Below are 18899 nucleotides of genomic sequence, written 5' to 3'. Positions count from 1 at the left end.
AGAATCGCCCCCTCCATCTTTATTTTTTTTTCCTACACTACGTTTAGTTTTCTGAGAATCCCTCTAGTATAGGCACAGCTGAATTGCTTCCTGTTCCTAAGGGTCTCTGCTAGTCTCTACTTTCAAGTCTAATCCAGCTGCTAGTGAGATGGCAGCTCTCTACTTTCCATGTGGGATGGGCTTAGGGGTTGCAATGTAGTAATAAGGAGTGGGAGGGTGAGAGGACTTCTGCATAACAAAAGCATTTTAAAAAGCTTAAATTGTTGATTTATTTGACATGGCTGCTTACCTTTCAAGTGATAAAATGGTGAATGATACAGACTCTGAGCAAACTGCCTACCTTCAAACCTCAGCTTTGCTACTTACAAGCTGTGTGACCCTGAACAAGTTATTTAACCTCTCTGTTACTCAGTCTTATTTTTTGTAAAATGGTGATGGTAAGAATAATAGAATCTAATTCACAGAGTTGGGCTGACACAAATTGGTAAGCACAAATGCTGCCTGGAACAGCATGCTATCCACACATGGGAGCCATCATCATTACTGATAGTCTTCCCTCATCTTCTACTAACTTCCCTCTTTAGTCATTTCCTGGAACTGGAGCATCCAGCATTTCTGACTGCCTGATAGTTTTACCCACGGCCATTCACTTTTTTTTTTCAATTGATTCTGATTGACCTAGGGCACATATAGTTTGCCCTCAACCACATCCTCTTTCCTCTCTCTCTAATTCTCTGTTATGTTTTTCTAATCAAATTCTTTAAAAAAATATCCATTTGGTCCTCCTTTCTCCTATTATGTTATACGTCTGGAATAACTTCCTTACTTTTTGGACTGAGACATAGCTTCACTCTTTGATTTAAGACGCAGTTACATCAGTTGTTTCTAGTCCAGGGAGTCTTTCTTGCTTAAGTGAAGGTTGAAGCCTCTTGGTTCCCATTCATTCTTTCAGTCAGACTGCCAGTCTTTCAGTGCACATTGGGGCCCCCTATGAGGAACTGGGTCCTGGCTGAACGCTGCGGTATACAGCGGTGAACTAGACCTCGTCCTGGCTGTGGACAAATAACCAGCCAGTTACTCAGAGTGATTCTGAATGGCAGTAAGGGATGGGTTGAAACAGGTAGTTCTGGACTCTCCCTGCACCTGGACCACACTGGAAGAAAAATTGAAAGAATGTTAACGGGTCCCTTTCTCCAAAGGTGTACTCTCCATTGTCCTTAAATTCCTGCCAGAGTACTGCTAGAGTGGCTAGTGTTGCTTCCTGTTTTTCTACAAGTCCTCTCAACATTTCTGTAAAGCTTTTGAATTCTCCTTCATATCTGAATGAGATCCTTGCTGGGTACAGTAATCTAGGTTGTAGGTTATTCTCTTTCATTACTTTAAGTATGTCCTGCCATTCCCTTCTGGCCTGGAGGGTTTCTATTGATAGATCAGCTGTTATCCTTATGGGAATCCCTTTGTGTGTTATTTGTTGTTTCTCCCTTGCTGCTTTTAATATTTGTTCTTTGTGTTTGATCTTTGTTAATTTGATTAATATGTGTCTTGGGGTGTTTCGCCTTGGGTTTATCCTGTTTGGGACTCTCTGGGTTTCTTGGACTTGGGTGGCTATTTCCTTCCCCATTTTAGGGAAGTTTTCAGCTATTATCTCCTCGAGTATTTTCTCATGGCCTTTCTTTTTGTCTTCTTCTTCTGGAACTCCTATGATTCGAATGTTGGGGCGTTTCACATTGTCCCAGAGGTCCCTGAGGTTGTCCTCATTTCTTTTGATTCTTTTTTCTTTTTTTCCTCTCTGCTTCATTTATTTCCACCATTTTATCTTCTACCTCACTTATCCTATCTCCTGTCTCCGTTATTCTACTCTTGGTTCCCTCCAGAGTGTTTTTGATCTCATTTATTACATTATTCATTTTTAATTGACTCTTTTTTATTTCTTCTAGGTCTTTATTAAACATTTCTTGCATCTTCTCAATCTTTGTCTCCAACTCTTAAAGCTTCAGCTATTACTATTTCCATTAAAAAGCATGTATTTTATTAGAATGACTGTAATAACACAATAGCCTCATCTGAAGAATGGGGATAATACTAATACCTACTTTCCAGGACTGGCATAAACATTAATTGAGTTACTAGAAAAATGCTTAGAATGCAGTATAGATTTGAATGTTTGATAAATAAATAAAAATAAAGTTTGTTGAATTATCATGATGGAGTCAAAGAGAGGATGACTCAGAGCAGGTGAGCTTTGAGGGGGTTCAAGGACCTGACTCAAGGAGCAGATGAAGCAGGAAGCCTTTGAAGACACTAGAAGAGGCCGGAAGAAAATCCAAGTATTAATTTTGACTACTTGAAAAAAAGTTGTTTTTTTTTTTTTCAATGTGGCCTCATGTACTTTCTTTATTCTGAGTTCTGGGCTCTAATCAACCACCTCCAGGACAAATATGCCATCATTTGGTGTGTATCAAGAAAGAAACTTGCTGGGAGAAATAGTTTCCATGGATCTATTGAGTTTTGCACATCTTGTGAGGAGGGAGACAGATGCCCTTTGGGAATATCTTTTTGAGGATGCTTGTATAGTGAACAGCTTTGGAAGATAGAAATAGTGTCTTCCTCCAGTTTGAAGAGCAGAATGTTTTCTGCCGTTATAAATGTTCAGGTTCCCCAAGCTCAGGTTCCTCTCCTGTAATGTTGTTCCCATGGCAACAGGATCATCTGGCCCTCTTCTCATCATCCTATGGGAGCTGGGGGTCAGGAATCTGACACAAAGGCTGATGCTCTGGTTGCCACTATTGCTGTGAGGAATAAACTGTCCTTTGTTTCTGAACCCAGAGTCTCACAACTTCTACTAACTCCCATGAAAATGCAGCAGGCTAGTTTGTTAGCTTGCAAATAAGGTAAGGTCTTAGATCTTCAAGGGTCTCGACACAACTATTATTTACAGACGTGTTCCTCTTCCTCTCACAGTCCCTTGCTGGGCAAGCAGTCCTAGGTGGTTCTTGGGGAGTGGGTGGCCCAGGTCTCTATTGCACAATCCTTCTGCTTGAATAGGACAAGCATGTGGATCAAATGCAAACAATCTACGGGCTAGGTGGTAGTCCATGAAGTGGTCTAACATGCAAGCTTTTACCATTGGTGATAATGATGACTAACTTCACCAATCAGGTCCTTTGTCTAAGGAATCTGAGCTCAGGATACAGAGAATCTGTCAGTTACAGTCATGGAAGCAGCCATGGAGTGACCTGTAGAAGCAGAAGCAAAGAGTTAGCAGAGGCAGGCTAATGGCAGCTACTGGGATAGCGAGGAGGGCCAGTCAGTCAGGGGACAAGGAGGCACACTCTACCATTGTCTCTGTGAGCCCTGACCTCAAGCTTTCTCCATGTCTCAGCCTACTGGGGCTGCTATAAGAAAATGCCATAACTGGGCAGCTTGAAAGCCACAGAAACTTACTTCCCACACTTCTGGAGGGTGGGAAATCTGAGATCTAGGTGGCAGCAGATTCAGTGTCTGGTGAGAACCTGTTCTTTCATGGACAGCTGTCTCCTACTGTAACCTCACGGGCAGAAGAGGCAAGCTAGCTGTCTTTCACAAAGACACAAATCCTGATCATGATGGTCCTGCCCTAGTGATCTTATCCCCTCTCAAAGGCCCTGTCTCCTCACATCACCACTGCAAGAGGTAGGATTCCAACATATGAATTTTGGAGGGTCACAGCTTTCAAACAGTATCTCTCTGTCTCCTGTCTTTCTCTTGGTGAAACTTGATTATTCAGTGATTCCCCTACTCTTTGAAGCGGAGCAAAATGGCTAAGAGAGTCTTTTTTGCTTGTTTGTTTTGTTTTTAGCTTTCCATCTTTCCTTTTAATAAAGCAGGGGAGATCTCACTATCACATAATGGAATGATTACTGCCTCTCCCCAACCCTTTCTCTTCCTCACTCAGACCAGATTACAATCTAAAAATGGTAACTCTGTTCTCTTCCCTCTTCCCCACTTCCTTCCCATCTCCTTACCCTACCTAGTTCCTCCATGACTTCAGCCCTGTGTCCCATTTCAACAAGAATAACGAACTGTACATCTGACCTCCTGCCAAATGTGCCCATTGAAGATCACAGGCTTGTAAAAAGGAAAGCTTGAGGGAGTCTTGCCTCTACGGCTTCCTTCTCCCTTTCTAACCCAGCAAAGCATTCCTGTTCAGTGACTCCCCAGTAGCTCTGGGCTTATAATGTCCCCGTTTGCTGTGTTTTCTCTTTCTTCTTTTTGCCCCAATCCTTCTTTGTGTTGCCTCTTTTGTCAGTGGGGAGCACCTGGTGCTTGGTAGGCACACAATCACCATAAATTCCCAGATTTTCCACCCCTCCATTCTTTTTCTTCTACCATCCCAAGCCTTCTCTCCCACACTCTCTGCATCTCTTTTCACTCTTAAAATATATCTATGAAAAACCTAGAGAAAGAAAATAAAAGCAAAGACTAAAGAGTACTTAATAGAGTATAATTTTATTTTCTAAACAATAAAAAATACACAATATGTGTTTTTTTGTAAATGGTTTTACAGATGACAGTGATAATCTAATAAGTATTTATAGGACACATAATTGTATATTTACAGCCTTCTGCTGTTTGAGCATTTAAACTTTTTACAAAGCAATCTGTACCACCAACACTCAGAATGGAAATAATTTGGGGTGATTTAGGTTGGATCTGTTGTATAGCATTTTAGGGACTGATTCTAACACGATACTGTGGGGAAATATTTGCTTTTCAGATAGTGTTGTTGTTGAAGTATGAGTCAGTTGGGTGAGATTGGGCCAAGGCTGGTGATAGCTACATGCATTTGGCAAACTCTTTGGGGGACAGAAGTGGGAGGATGCAGACCTAGTACGCAGAGACCATGTTCTCGGTGTAGCAAGGTTCACGGGGTCTCTGGACCACCAGCCAGACCTAATCCATCAAAAGGCCAGGAATTAGAAACAGACAGACTCATTAAAAAAAAAAAAATCAATAAAACACACAATGCGTTTTTAAAATGAACCAAATTATGTGTGAACATCGTAGAAACATTAGAAAATATAAACAGGAAATTAATAAATAAAATTATCCATAATTTCACTACCTAGATATAACCACTGTTAACATTTTGATGTAGATCCAGTTTTATTTTCTATGTGTACCTATACTTTACATATACCCAAATGGGGAAAAATTCTCTTGCAGTTTAAAAAAATTGTTTTGCTTGCACTGTCTTGTGACCAAGAAGTAGACATCCACAGCAAAATGTTTAAATGATTACTTGGTATTTCACTGTGTGGACTGTCAAATGATCAAATAGATTAATAGTTAATTAACATATTTGATTATTTGGGTTGTTTTTAATTTTTCATTGTTGTAAATAATGATGTCATGAACATCCTTGGACATACTTTGAACATTTGCCTGACTGTATCCTTGAGATAACTATCTAAAAAGGGAATTTCTAGGTCAAATGGCCTGCAAATATTCGGAGCTTAGATACCTGTTACAACTACAAGTGCAGTGCTCAATTGATCAGTTGTATCTAACTCTTTGTGACCCCATGGACTGTAATCGGCCAGGCTCCTCTCTCCATGGAATTTTCCAGGAGAGAATACTGGAGCAGCTTGCCATTTTCTACTCCAGGAGATCTTCCTGCCCCAGGGATGGAACCCCAGTCTCCTGCCCGGCAGGTGAATTCTTTACCACTCTGCCACCTGGAAAGCCCTACTACAACTATACCTTCCAAAAAGATTTAATCCGTTACAGTTTCACCAGCAGTCACATTAGATTCTTGAGCAAAGTTTTCAGGCCAAGCTCAGTTCTAAGAAGGAGTTTGAGAATCACTTGCTGCTAAAAATCACAAGATGGCTTGATGTATGTGCAAAACGGAAAATACTGTTGTTCCTACAAGGCTCTTTGATGCTGTGACCTAGGTCAATTCTACCAAAAGGAAAAAATATCCTGTGTATGTGGGCACAATATACAAGGATCATGAAAGCAACCAAAACCCAATGGTTTTCAAACTCTAAAGAAATAAACCCAGTCCAAGAATCCTTGGTCAGAATAGCAAATTGTCAAAGTAAGAGTATTCAATATTCACAGCTGCATGACAAATTATAACACTTAGTAATTTAAAACAACACATATCTGCTGTCTCACAGTTTCTCAAAGTCAGGAGTCTTGGCATACCTTATCTGGGATGTCTAAAAGGCTGTAGTCGAGATGTTAGCCAGGACTGGGTTCTCATCTAGAGAATCAGCCAGGAAAAGGTGGGCTTCCCAGTTCACTCCACTTACTGCTATAGGACTCATAGAAGCTTGATTCTTCAAAGCCAGCAAGGAGAGCACGGCTCCATGGTGTATCTGCTAACCAGACAGAGTCTTACACAGTGTAAGGTAATCATGGCAGTGAGAGCCCATCCACTTTGCCATATAATAGAATCTAATTATGCCTGGGGCACCCCACCACTTTGGCCATATTAGAAGCCATATTAGAACTTGCCATATTAGAAGCAAGTCATAGGTCCCAGCTACACTCAAAGGGAGGGAATTACGCAAACACAGGAACACCAAGATGTAGGGATCGTGAGGGCCACCCAAAGTCTCTTCATCGTAGTAAACAACTCTGAAGTTTCTCTCCTTAAAGTGCTTTCCACATGAGTAATCAAGGGGGCTGAAGATGGGAAAATGTAAAAATCTGAAACTCATCAACCTAAAAATAGTCATCCTAATGTCTCTCATTTCAACTGGAGGTGAATGACACAACATTCTATAAATAATCCCTGGCCCTGTGATGAATGTGGCATCTTTGAAGGTGCACCCTGGAGCTAGTGTTTCATGTTTTCCTGGGAATTCAGTTCTACATCCCTATGACTCAGTTATTTTCTCCCAATTTTGTCTTGTGGAATGAGGTGGCCTATTCCCAAACCCATGTCATAATGACCATGGTTGAGACATTTTCCATGTGATGTGCTCGCTGTTCTATGTCTCTAGTTACTATCTCCCTGAAGACCTAGGCAAGAGCCTCCACAGCCCTTTCAAGAATTTAAAAAACACAAAGGGAGGCAGGCAGTTTAAAATGTTCTTCAAAAGCGTAATAGAAATCATGTTATTAAAAATGGGCGCTAAAGAATTTCCCCATCAATGTCCGCATTGTTATCTTCCTTTTAAAAACTCTAGGGAGAGTTTAGGTTGCATATGTCACACCTTCCTTTAAATTTTTTAATTATTATTTTTTAATTTTTAACTTTTATCTATTTTTTCTTAACTTTATCTTCTAATTGGAGGAAAATTGCTTTACAGTGATGTGCTGTTTTCTGCCATACAACAATGCAAACCAGCCATAATTAAACCTATAATCCTTCCCTCTTGAGCCTCTATTTTTTTATTATTATTTCACACCTTCTTTGTAGTTCAGTCAATCACTACCTTCATTGTAAAGCAGCTATAGCACAGCATTTTCTTAGGAAAACATTGTGCATTTCATGTATCTTCCCCTCATTGTCCACAATGAACATCATTTGAGATTGCATCAAAAAAACCTTGGAGGAAGGGTAAGGGGAAAAGATCTCTTAAAACACTTGTCCTTAGTCCCCTTCTTGTCTTCCAATTGGTACCCTTTCCTGATCCACATTTAGAGAAAAACAAACTGGTGGCCCAGGGGAGAGTGTGATGAATGACTGGAAGGATGGTCAGCTTCAGTCACACAACACCGCACAGATTTTAAAGGCTTGAGTTCTGTATAACTGCTTCACTGATCAACTTATTCCTTCCAAGGGTTGTTGCTCAATTGCTCAGTTGTGTTCGACTCTTTGCCACCCCATGGAATCCAGCACTCCAGGCTTCCCCGCCCTTCACCATCTCCTGGAGCTTGCTCAAACTCATGTCCATTGAGTCAGTGAGGCCATCCAACCATCTTGTCTTGTTCTCCTGCCTTCAATATTTCCCAGCATCAGGGTCTTTTCTAATGAGTCAGCCCAGGTGGCCAAACTATTGGAGCTTCAGCTTCAGCATCAGTCCTTCCAATGAATATTCAGGGTTGATTTCCTTTAGGATTGACTGGTTTAATCTCCTTGCTGTCCAAGGGACTCTCAAGAGTCTTCTCCAAGAACAGACTTATGGGTTCAGAGAGAGGAGAGGAGAGGGTGAAATGTATGTAGAGAGAAACATGGAAACTTACATTAACATATGTAAAATAGATAGCCAACGGGAATTTGCTGTATGTCTCAGGGAGCTCAAACAGGGGCTCTGTATCAACCTGGAAGGGTGGGATGGGGAGGAGATGGGAAGGAGGTTCAAGAGGGAGGGGACATATGTACACTTATGGCTGATTCGTGTTGATCTTTGACAGAAAACCACAAAATTCTGTAAAGCAATTATCCTTCAATTAAAAAATTAATTAATTAAAAGAAGAGTTTTCTCCAACATCACAGTTCAAAATCATCAATTCTTTGACACTTATCCTTCTCTATGGTCCAACTCTCACATCCATAAATGACTACTGGAAAAACCACAGCTTTGACTATGTGGACTTTTGTCGGCAAAATAATGTCGCTGCTTTTTAATATGCTGTCTAGCTTGGTCATGGCTTTTCTTCCAAGGAGAAAGCATCTTTTAATTTCATGGCTGCAATCACCATCTGCAGTGATGTTGGAGCCCAAGAAAATAAAGTCTGTTACTGTCTCCATTGTTTCCCCATCTATTTGCCATGAAGTGGTGGGACTGGATGCCATGGTCTTAGTGTTTTGAAACAAAGCTAAGTGCTGTGAGTGCAGTGAAGACGGTGGGAGAAAAACATTGAATGTGTTCAGAGCCTGTCCTCTTCCTCTTGCCTGCTTGGTTTCTTGCCCCCCACCCACTTCTCTAAGGGAAAGAAAAGCATTGCAGAAAGATTTGCTAGAGAAACCAGACTGGGAAATAAAAGACTATTCCCCAGAGGGTGGGGGTGGTGGGGAGTGGATCTGGCCCGGGACTGTGTTTGGGGAATTGAGATCTTCACTGACAGGCACGATGAAAAGAGGAACCAGGAGAGAAACAGAACGCACTCAGATAAAAGTTTGGGAGGGCCAGGAATTGGGTGGGAGGAAGTTAGGGCTGGACGGGGGGGTTTTAGTAACAGTTACTCTAGACCTTATACTTGGACTCTCCTCAATGTTTGAGGGAACTGTTAATGAAGATCAGTGACTCTATTTAGAATGGGCTTATTTAAGTGTTACATCACTCTGATCCCCCAAAGCATGTATTATTACTTGTAAGCATGTAGTATCACAACCTCTCTCCACCACAGCCTGATCTCCTCCAGCTGTCTTCACAAAATGCCACAAACTAGGTGGCTTAAAACAACACAAATGTACTATTCCACAGTTCTGGAGGCTAAAGTCCAAAAGCAAAATGTCAGCAGGGTCCTGATCCCCCTGAAACCTATAACAGAATTCTTCTTTACCTCTTCCTAGCTTCTGGTGGTTGTTGGATATCCTTGGCATTTCTTGGCTTGCAAACACATCATTCCATTCACTGCCTCTATTATCACAGGTATTCTCTGTGTGTGTGTGTGTGTGTGTCCTCTGTGTCATCCCCTCATTATAAGGACACCAGCCATATTAATTTAGGCAGTACTAGCCCCACATGCTCCAGTGCTCTTGCCTGGAAAATCCCATGGACAGAGGAGCCTGGTAGGCTGCAGTCCATGGGGTCACACAGAGTCGGACATGACTGAAGCGACTTAGCAGCAGCAGCCCCATATGACCTCATCTTAGCTAATTACATCTGCAAAAACCCTGTTTCCAAATAAGAGCACATTCTGAGGTTCTGGGTGAACATGAGTTTTTTGGCGGGGGAGCGTTATTCAACTCAGAACAAGATAGAACATAAAGAAACACACACATACACAAAGCTACTCACCAATTAAATTTAGTTTTCATGCTCTCATGTGTTGTTTTGGAAACAAAGTCAGCAGTATTCTGCTTGGGGAAGGAATTGTTTTAAAACCTTCAAGTTTTTATTGATCTGAAATCTTCCACAGGAAGGTGGGAAGGGTAAGAGACATTGGGATTCTGCACCAGAAGATGACTTCCAACCCCCTTAGCTGAGTCTTTCTTGCAAGAACCTCATTCACTAAATGCCAGAAGATGTCTAGGACCATATTTTTATCCAATCAGGGAGCCTGTAAGATTCAGGACAGGTAAAATCCAGTCTCAGACTTGTCCCAGGCTCAGGTGTCCAAAAAAAAAAAAAAAAAAAATGTAATTTCGTAACTTTCTGTAACTGGCTCAATTGTCCTTAAGTGCCCCCGACCCCAGTGCCACTGACGAGTGAGAAGTGCTGGTGGAACTGAATTGTAGTCCAACCTGGTAGGCTCAAGCTATCCCAGGAAGCAGTCTTTTTGAGTGAGTCAGTTTTTCCAGTTTACATCACCCTCCCTGTTGCCTCTCCAAGACGGTATCTGGGCATGTGGGAAGCTCAGAAATTTTGGGTCAGCTGGGGAGAGGGAGCCCTGCACTTCTCCATAGCGAGGAGCTAGCAAGTGTCTGCAGTGATGACTGATCTGCCGTTAGCTCAGGCTGTTCAGAAGTCCACTGCTGAAGTGTGCATCTGGGGCCCTTGAGGTCTGCTCTCTCTGTTTGGACAAGGCTCAAGGTCCTGCTGACTCAGCCCCACCGCAGTCCTCGTGGCGCTCTAACAACACTGCCTCTCGAGACCTAGCTTGGCAGAGGGCCCCACCACATGCCCCAGCATGGCCACTCTTCCCCGCTAGGGCCAGCGCACAGGCACCAGGAGGCCCTCAAGAAGACAGAGGCTTGTGGCTCCAACTGTCCCCTCTGGGCCACTCCACCCATCTTTAATAATTCTCAGCCCTATCCGCTGCACAGGACCAGGACTGGAGCGTGTGGATGACGTGAAGGAGATTATGTATTGCCACACTGCCCTGGCTCACTCCACTGTCTCAACCACGGGCGGGGATTGGGGGTCAGAGACTAGAGATGGAGGAAATGCTTGAACATAAACAGGAAGACAGCAGGAGCTTTAAGAGAAAGTCACGGTACTCCCAACCCAACCCCAGTATTTCTGTGGGAAAATGTAGGCCATGATATTGGGGTGAGGGCAAAGCGTGGCACTGAAAAGACAAGTCAGAAATGAAACACCACGCTCTAGACCAGGGCTCCCCAATAGGATTTTCTGCAGTGATGGACATACTCTGCGTCTCTAATTGTCCCCTGTGCAGTGGTTCCCCAACTTTTCTGGCATCAGGGACCAGTTTCATGGAAGGCAATTTTTCCACAGACTGGGGTTGGGAGATGGTTTCAGGATGAGTCAAGTGCATTACACTTACTATGCACTCTATTTCTGTTATTCTTACATTAGCTCTGCCTCAGATCATCAGGCATTAGATCCTAAAGGTTGAGGACCCCTATACTATAGTAACCACTACTCACATGTGGTTACTGAGCACTTTAAATGTGATTGGTGTCACTAAAGACATGAATTTTCAGCTTAGTTTATTTTTAATTAACTTAAAGCTAAATTCAGATAGCCTAAACCTTAACCTATATGTATCCCGAACCCCTTGGGTACTCTGGTGAAGCCCATGAACTCCTTCTCAAATTAATGTTTAAAATAGATAGGATTATGCTGGAAACCAATTAATTTTACATTTATGTGTTACTAATCTTAAATTTAAAGTTATTTTTAAAAAGGTTGGTAATATAGTACTCTATTTTCTTCTTTACTCATGCATTAAATATCAATCTAGCAGTGAGTCTAATCATCGCAGTTGTGAAGTAGTGATGAACATAAACAGTATTTTGAGGTAATGTAATGTGATATGCAAATGTCTATGACTTATATAGGTGATAAAGTCACAGATACTGCTAATACTGTTACAGTTTGGGTTCAGTTAGGAGTTAGGGGGGAAAAAAACAAGTAAAATTTTTTCCCATCAAAGTTTACAAACCTCCAGATTTCTCTTCACAGATCTGTTGAAGATACAGGAACGTGAGCTAAAAATCCTTGCTCTAGACTTATGTAAACAAGACAGGTTGATGATTTAGGTTAACACATTGAAGAAATACTCATGGAATGCATTCTTTATGCCAGGTATTGTTCTAGATGCTTGAGTTGCAATTGTAAATAAGAAAGACAAGTTGGAAGTCTTGTGTGTTTTCAATAAGCTTATATTTCAGGAGAGAGGAAATACAATGAATCAATAATCCAATCATTTCAGATGGCAGGACATGCTGTGAAGAGTACCTAACAGGTTGATCTGATAGAAATTGACTCAGAGTGGCTATTTCAGATTGGGTGGTCAGCAAGGTCTTTAGAGAAAGTGACATTTGAGTTGAGGCTTTAATGGAAGGATCCAGCCACATGAAATCTGGAGACAGCACCTTTGGAGCCTGGGAACAGTGAATAGAAAGGCCCTAGAGCTAAAGGAGTTGGTGTGACAGGAGTAGCATAATCAACAAGAGAGAGCGCCTTGGAATTGAGGTCAGAAAGGTGGAGAGGGCCTGAGTCAGTGCTAGAATTTGTGAGTTGTCATCACATGTGGTAGGGAATTCAGATTTTATTCTAAGTCAACTCACAGTGAAAAATGGTTGCATGATCCTCTTGGTAAAGAATGGATGAACTGGGTAAGTGGAAGCAGGGAGTTCATGCAGGAGGCTGTTTAAGTCTTTCAAGTGCAAGGAGAAGGTAGCTGGTGACTGTGAAGTCACAATACAGAGAGAGAGGTGAATGAATTTAGGACACGTTTCCAAGTAGAGCTGATCAACTACAGTTAGAGAGCACCCAGGAAAGAAAACATTTCTTGAGTGACTCAGGTAATGTGACTTACTGAGATGGAAGAATGGTGGGGGAAATATATTTGGCACAGAATCAAGACATATTTTAGTTGTGTTAATACCCTTTAGGTATTGAAGTAAAGATGGTTGTATATATGAATTTGAAGCTCAGTGAAGAAGTTAAGACCATAAATGTTGGACTCATCATCATAGAGATGGTATTTTAGCCATGGATTGAGTGAGATCAAACAAGAACAGTGTTTATACAGAAAAGAATGGGTTTGATCTGAACCCTACGAAAAGCAAGTGTTTAGAATTTTTAAAAATTATTTATTGTGCACCCTTTTTAGGTCTGTACTTTCAGGTTCATGTGGGTACCCTAAGGCATTTCCAACATTAGTGTGTATCTCTAACCCCAAAAAGCTACTCGGCTGCTCTGATAAATTATGTGGTAAAATGTGACCTCATAAGGTTTCTGAGAAAATGCAATTATCCTATTTACAAGGACCCATTCTCATACACCCCATAATAACATCACAATGATGCTCCCATGGGGCTTTTGCCATTCTATTTTGGTGAATCCAGCATCTTTGAATCTCCTCCCTGCATTGGAAGAAGTCCCCACTTTGTGAGTTCTTCCTTCCTCTATGGATTTCCCATAGTGCAGGCAGGTGACCTGGTTTCCACTCCAGACTTCGAGCAGGAAGCTCGGGTACAGAGTTGCAGATTCTGACCCCCATCCATTCTGGAGAAGGTAATGGCAGCCACATTCACTCTAGAGTCAAGAGTGACAGTGATGCAAAATGTACCAGGGGAAGCAGAAGCATTTCCACTGGAGCTGTCTATGCAGTCATCTGGAATTTTCTTTTTTAGAACACATTCTCCACGCTTGGCTTGTTGGCCTTCCTGGAGATTCTGTGATCCTTTTCTGCTAAACCAGTGTTGATGTTTGGGTTTCCTAGGAAACAGACAGACAGAGATTTGTGTGCAGGAGGTTTTTGGGTGGAGCAGCCTCCAGGATCAACATCTGTGAAGGGTGAGGGATGCAGGATTGGGCAGTGGAAGAACTTGAATCGTCATCATCTGATCCTATGGGGAGCTCTAGAACTGGAGGGCTCTTCAGAGTTGCCCTGAATTAAGCTGAGGAGGCTAGAATTTTTTACCCCCATGACCCCCACTATCCAGTCACTGGACACAGGCTGCCCCAAGATAGGGCATGTCCTTGGGTAAGGTGACTGTCGGGTTGAGAGCCATTTCTAGCCAGGGACGCAGCAGGAGCTGTCAGCCACCAGCACTTCCAATCTCCACAACGAGCTTTACAGTTTGGAAAGCCATTATTCCCCTGAACTCTACCAATAATCTGCTTATTTTCTTCAAAGTTCGAATAAGAAATTGAGGCTCAGAAATATTAAATGAATGATAAAAAGCGGTGGACATGAAACTCAAGCCTTGGTCTTCATAATTCCAAATCCTGTTACTTGGCTTGCACCAGGTGGAATGTTGCAGAGTAACAGACAAACCCTCAGGAACAGGCAAACTATCCAAGAAACAGACTAAGGCCTGGTGGATTTAAGATTTTGAGGCATATCACTTTGGGAGATTTTCTCAAGAACTCTGTCTAACCAGGATCTGGGACAATGGAGTCCAACTGGAACCTCCATTTGTAAAAGAGACTTTCCCTATACTCCTGTGCAAAAAAAAAAAAAAAAAAAAGAAACAAAAAAAGCAAACAGGACCACTGAACAGCAATCAAAGCCCCATGCTGGGTGTTATCTTTGATATGAAGCACCTATTCTGACTTTCACTTATGTTCCCTCTTAGGCTCCAAAATCACTGTGGATGGTGAATGCATCCATGAAATTAAAAAAATGTTTGTTCCTTGGAAAAAAAGCAATGACAAAAGCTAGACAGTATATTAAAAAGCAGAGACATTACTTTGCATACAAACATCTGTATGGTCAAAGCCATGGTTTTTGCAGTAGTCATATATGGATGTGAGAGCTGGACAATAAACCGGCTAAGTGCTGAAGAACTGATGTCTTTGAACCATGGTGCTGGAGAAGACTCTTGAGAGCCCCTTGGACTGCAAGGAGATCAAACCAGTCAGTCCTAAAGGAAATCAATCTTGGAAGGACTGATGATGAAGCTGAAGCTCCAATACTTTGGCCATCTGATGTGAAAAGCTGACTCACTGGAAAAGACCCTGATGCCAGGAAAGACTGAAGGCAGGAGAAGAAGCAGAGAGGATGAGGTGGTTGGATGGCATCACTGACTCAATGGACATGAGTTTGAACAAGCTCCGGGAGATGGCGAAGGACAGGGAAGCCTGGCGTGCTGCAGTCCATGGGGTCACAAAGTTGGACAGGACTGAGCGACTAAGCAACAATGTGTCTGAAAAGCAGCTGGGCTTCTGGGTGAGATTTAAGGTCTGCCAGGGAAATGCACTTGCATGACATTTGGAAGGCAGAAGAGAGAAGGTGACCATTTTCCTATAACTGAGACAGTGGACAAAAGTAAGGAGCAGCATCCAGACTCCACATCTTCTGCCTGGTAATTGGTGGCAGGAACAGAGCTGGCATCAACAACAACCTTTTCCTGACCTTCAGTTTATAGCTACAATTGTTGATTTTGAAGCCAAAAGGCCAGGAGCTGTCCCCCGATTTCTACCTCTCCAGCCCTTCCAAGACTTTGTTAGCACTTAATTTCCTAAATTAAGCCAATATCTCTTTCTGCTTGAAATATTTACTAAGATTTTCTTTTTCCTGTGCAGAACCTCATCGTGCACCCCAAGAGTGGAGCCAGAGTCCCTGGCTTTGCTTCACACACCCACACACCTGACACAATTAGTGAAAGAAAGTTCTTACTGGGAGAGCAACACAGAACAAGCCAAGTCCTTAAACAGGAGATGATTCTTCCAGGGAAACCAGTGACAATGGGCCATTTGGAGATTGCTTCTTGGAGCAGGTGGACTTAAGAGCCTCGTCTTGCTATCTGGATTATAATACTCGACCTTTCTGACCATGACACTTGGTGCCAGCATAGACCTATTCTTTGCCACTTTGACCCAGCAGCCACGGAGAGGTGAGGCATGAGATCCCACCAGGTGGTCAGGATACTTTCCAGCACACTCTGTTGATAAGATGCTTCTCTGATAAAGCATATGTGCAGGAGCCCAAGACCACTGGCAATTAACCAAGTGTTGGTGGCTCAAGTGGTAAAGAAACCACCTGCTGTGAAGGAGACCCAGGTTTGATTCCTGGGTTGGGAAGATGCCCTGGAGAAGTGAATGGCTACCCACTCCAGTATTCTTGCCTGGAGAATTCCAGGTTGGTGGGCTACAGTCCATGGTGTTGCAAAGAGTCATACATGACTGAGCAACTTTCACTCACTCACTCACTCAGCTAAAGTCATAAGCACCAAAAGCAATGAATGAAGAAGGACACTTTATGGGCCACAGGAATCCCATTCCCAAGAAATGGAGAAAAGCAATAAACTTTTAGAACTCAAAAATCACTTGGATTTGTAGCCATTAAAAGCCAAAAGACTCTTTTCAAATAAAGATGCCATTTTTAGAGGAGGACAGAGCCAAAGCTGCAGAGTCTTTACAAATTCAAGCATGAAACAAATATTCAAGGACAGGCCGCACACAAACGCAGAACCTGGAGGACAGAAGGTGCTATGAAACTTGGTTGAATGGTACACAATGAAAGAGAGGATTAAGGTAACGTACAGGCACGCTTCCGTTTTTTAACAAGAATCGCTGAAATATCCAGTTTCCACTTCATAGGGCTGTGCTATCTTTCAGGCAACAGCTGGTCCCCCTCTACCGCTGTGGGTACAATGAGTTCTAGTAAATCCTGTGTAATAGATGTATTCATATGCTCCATCCTCTTAAAAATCTTAATTAGGGTGCTGTCTTTTAAGCAAAGCATTTATATAGTTACTTTATTGCACTTGAATACAGTGTTAGCTTCAGCAGACTTAATATAATTGTATAGGGGTTTTTTTTTCTTTACAATGAAGGGAATATTTTTATCATCACTACAGAGTTATTCCCATGGATATTTAAAACCATCAGTACAAAGGTTTATGAATCTCTGCTGAGAAGGAAAAGACCTAAAGATGTAGTAGATGGTGATAGTTTGGCCAGTTATTAACTTCTGCAAACCTCAACTTCTTTGAGGTTGGGGTCAACATCTTCCTTGCCTACCTCATGGAGTAATTGTGAACACCAAATAAAATACTATACATAAAAGGGCTTTATAAAGATTTATGTGCATTTCAAGGGTTGTGTGTATTTCAAGAGCTATTACCATACCCATATAAGCTTCTGACCTTACACTCCACATGGAGACGATGCTGGTGCTTGAAATTTACAAGCATTAAAGTAAAATTGGACTTTCAAGAGGCATGGGACTAGAGGGCAGAGAGAGCTTGGATTGTTTAGAAAAGATGATGGAGGATAAGCAGAATCAAGATCCAAGGCGTTTGGGGAACAAGGGACAAAGGACAAATGTGTGGTCAATTAGGCCTTAGCCATAGGGTACCCACTGACGTTCTGATACCACATCTGTGTCTCCTCTCCATGACGCCAAATTGTTTTTCAGGCCTCCATCCAACCAGCCTCACCCCAAACCTCATTCTTTCTTGCATCGGAGATCAAACAAACCATTTTTCATTTAAGAGGATGGATGTTCTGGAAAACCCTCTCTATGTACTCCTTCAGCACCAGGATTCCACTTATTGAGGCCGGATGTCCTACACCCCCTAACAAGTGGATGAAACGGAACTTGGCTGACATCAGGTTTCAGCTGCCCATGCACACACAGATATATCCTCAGCAGTGTGGTTTGCAAAATTAAATGACAAGGGTTTATGAAGGAGGCTCTAATGTCTTTTCAATAACACTACATCACCAGTACTCCAGGATGATCTATATCATTTTCTTTATCATTGCACGTCATAGAACCAAAGGAGTATTAGTCCTTTTTCAAATTATGGAGTGAAATCAACTGTGTTTTCCACAATATATCTAATAAGAAAATGCAACTATTTTAAGTCCAGCTGTTACATCTACTTCTTTTAAATATACCAAAGTTTTATGTATTCTGAAGGATATAGGCACAGAGGCAGTGGTACAGTATCACCATGTTTGAGGTAAAAAAACATAGTTTTGAACATAATACCTAATAGTTGAGGAATTCTGAGCAAGTTGCTCTATCCCCCTGGGCTGCAGTTTACCAAGCTCTTCTCATAAAAATGGGGATGATAGCATTTACTTCACAGGGCAAGGATCAAATGAGATAATGTGGATGCAAGAGCTTTGAAAAATAATGTTCAGTTTGATTCAGTCACTTAGTCATGTCCAACTCTTTGCAACCCCATGGACTGAGGCATGCCAGCCTTCCCTGTCCATCACCAACTCCTGGAGCCTGCTCAAACTCATGTCCATCAAGTTGGTGATACCATCCAACCATCTCATCCTCTGTCATCCCCTTCTCTTGCCTTCAATTTTGTCCAGCATCAAGATCTTTTTCAGTAAGTCAGTTCTTCACATCAGGTGCCCAAAGTATTGGAGCTTCAGCTTCAGCATCGGTCCTTCCAATGAATATTCAGGACTGATCTCCTTTAGAACTGACTGGTTTGAGCTGCTTGCAGTCCAAGGGACTCTCAAGAGTCTTCTCCAACACCACAGTTCAAAAGCATCAATTCTTCAGTGCTCAACTTTCTTTGTGGTCCAACTCTCACATCCATACATGACTACTGGAAAACCATAGCTTTGACTAGAGGGGCCTTTGTTGGCAAAGTAAAGTTTCTGCTTTTTAATATGCTGTCTAGGTTGGTCATAGTTTTTCTTCCAAGGAGCAAGCATCTTTTCATTTCATGGCTGCAGTCACCATCTGCAGTGATTTTGGAGCCCAAGAAAATAAAGTCTGTCACTGTTTCCATGTTTCCCCATCTATTTGCCATGAAGTGATGGGACTGGATGCCATGATCTTCACTTTTTGAATGTGGAGTTTTAAGCCAGCTTTTTTGCTCTCTTTCACTTCTCTTTGTGCCTTAAGAGTGTTGTCATCTGCATATCTGAGGTTATTGATATTTCTCCCGGCAATCTTGATTC

The sequence above is a fragment of the Dama dama genome, chromosome 17, assembly GCF_033118175.1.
Source record: "Dama dama isolate Ldn47 chromosome 17, ASM3311817v1, whole genome shotgun sequence".
Taxonomy (NCBI): domain Eukaryota; kingdom Metazoa; phylum Chordata; class Mammalia; order Artiodactyla; family Cervidae; genus Dama; species Dama dama.
The sequence above is the reverse complement of the archived record's forward strand: the minus strand, read 5'-3'. Positions refer to the sequence as shown.